We start from the raw sequence: 2,607 nt of genomic DNA, 5'->3' as shown, positions 1-2,607 counted from the left end.
AAAGGCACACACACACAGACAAACACAGACACACACAGACACACACACAGATCACTAGATAACTACTCAACTAGATCGGATAATTCAGGTATCGTGTTACCACTCCAATTGACTAAGGCCAAGTGGTCGGTGTGGTATATTTTCAGCACAGAATTGGTGGACCAGTCAGGCTCAACCTCAGGAAAGGGAATTAGTTTCCCTCTTTCGTGATTGTCAGAGACTCCAATAGTTCTTGTTGGTCTATTGGTCCCTCTATTTTCTCCTCTATCAACAGAGGTTGGTTGGGAGCTAATGGCTATTCTCCACTCCCTATTAAACCTTTTCTCCAGGGTCTCACTCATGCCCACTGTTCAGGGAAACAGGGGCAACAGAGCGGGGCACAGCTCACCAGGGTGTCCTTTTTTAAAGTGTCCGGCCGATTGGAGAAGACCTGGACAAAGCAGGAGCCTGGTGAAAGCTGCCTCTTGTCCACCTAATCCTAGCTACGGCCCCGTCTTGACAACGAGAATCCAAAACAATGGTCTCTTTCAAGAGTCCTTCTCCTCACTGACACACTGACATAGCAACAAAAGAAGAAGACACGTAAAGGAATGGAAAATCTTGTCCATGATCACATTTGTGCTTTCTTCACAAATGATACAGGAAGGAAAACCACATCTGTAAAAAATAAATATAAACCACCTTGATGTATAGGTGGGGGGTCTTGGTTTACCTTTTTTGAGGCATTATGACCTAATGTACCCTGGGTGATGGCAGTGCTGCCGTCTCCCCTATATGGCTGAAGATTGAATCCATGTCTGTTTCAGACACCTCTCTCCCATCATTGCCTTTTTACCGACGCTCACCTATACTATGAACAACTAGGCCATAACTTAATTTTTAGAAACTCACTTAAGATTTTAACAGAAGTGGAAAAACTCATTTGGGCTTCCAATGACTCTGTGTGCACCCCAATTAAGATTGGCAGCTAAAAACTATTACACTGGAAGCCTCCACAGGCCCTGTGCTTCAGGAGATGCTTGAACAAAAAGATTTCCTTTGCCACAATGGAACAGATTCACTTTAACAAACGGAATTCACAAGACAGCAGTTTTAGTAAGGTGTGGAAATCATTTATGACATCTTGTTGGAAGATACTTAACTGCTTGATTCATGTGCTCTGCTGCTGTTAGTAGTTTTATTTGATTTTATTCGGTATAGACTATTTATGCTTTTAAATACTGTTTTGTCCATGTTTTTTTTGTCTTCGGTTTTTGTTGTAAGTGTATTTTGTGTATGTGTCTTTGTTTTTTTTCTTGTAAAAAAAGAAGAAAAAAAAGTATAAAAAAGTAAACAACAAAATTAATATCTAGAGGGTAACACTTTATATTAATAAATGTACATAAAGTGGGGACCTAGTATCTCAATGTCACCACCTTGTCACCCTCAAACTTTATTTGAAGGGCCACAAAAACGATGGCGTCCTAAAAAGAAATGTTTAGTTCATCGCGATTTCAACACTTGGTATTTAAATAAATACATGTGTATTTGTGTGACTAGTCGGACATGATCATCGGTAATAACTCAAAGATCATGATGATTGACGTACCTTAGCTGATGTTTTAATGAATGCATTGTTCCTGTGTAAAATCAAGCCTGAGATACTATAAATCCTAGTGAGTTACTGATAGTTCATGAAGTACTACATGGATGAATTCATGTTTTTTCATGCCTTAATTCAGACCTGAATTCCTGATGATTCATGCACCATTAATATTAAAGGTCACATATTATGCTAAATGCACTTTTTAAATGTGTTCTAACATATCCATGGGTCCACGGTGTGCCTAGAGACTGCCAAAATATTTTTAAAAATAACAATCTCTCCTGTTCTCACTCTCCCCTTTTCTGACCTCACAAACTGGAAAGCCAGAAGCTTCCACTGTGCAGCCCACACCCCTATTTCTTATTGGTCCACGGCCCTGACAGACAGAGGGCGAGGCGTATCTGGCTTCGCTTCCGGACAGGGGGCGGGGGCAGCTCAAAGATTGTATATTTACGAGGGGAGCTGCAGCTCTTTTTAAAAAATAGGCCATTGTGAGATTAGCTGAACATCAGCATAGTACAATAAATTATCTGAAAGTTTTTTTCAGCAAACAATTAAAGAAAAACGTGTTAGGGACCACTAAGACCATATAATATGGTGTATAATATCTCTACATGTTTATTTTAGTTTGCTTATTGTTTTGTTTTTGTAAAGCGCTCTGAGTGAGAGAAGAGCGCTATATAAATAAAATTTATTATTATTTATTATTATTATAATAGTACCGAAAAGTGTATAATATGGGAGCTTTAAGTGTTTACCAAATAGTTTTCCTTTAAGAAAGAGCTCAGAGAGAGGAAATGTGAAGCCACAGGCACATAAGATTGCTCTTCCATATCTTCACTGATGAATGCAATAAACACAAGCCTAGGATAGCCATGTTGTACCAGACCAAAGGGTGAAATAGGCTTCACTGCGTGGTCTGGTTTAAAATGATTTCTCTTCTTTGAGATCAGCTTTTCTCAATGTGCTTTTTCTTTTCCTTTGAGCAGATTTGCTGACCAACAGAAAAGGAAGATGAATGC

This window comes from Ammodytes marinus, assembly GCF_949987685.1.
Source record: "Ammodytes marinus genome assembly, chromosome: 7".
Lineage (NCBI taxonomy): Eukaryota > Metazoa > Chordata > Actinopteri > Uranoscopiformes > Ammodytidae > Ammodytes > Ammodytes marinus.
The sequence above is the reverse complement of the archived record's forward strand: the minus strand, read 5'-3'. Positions refer to the sequence as shown.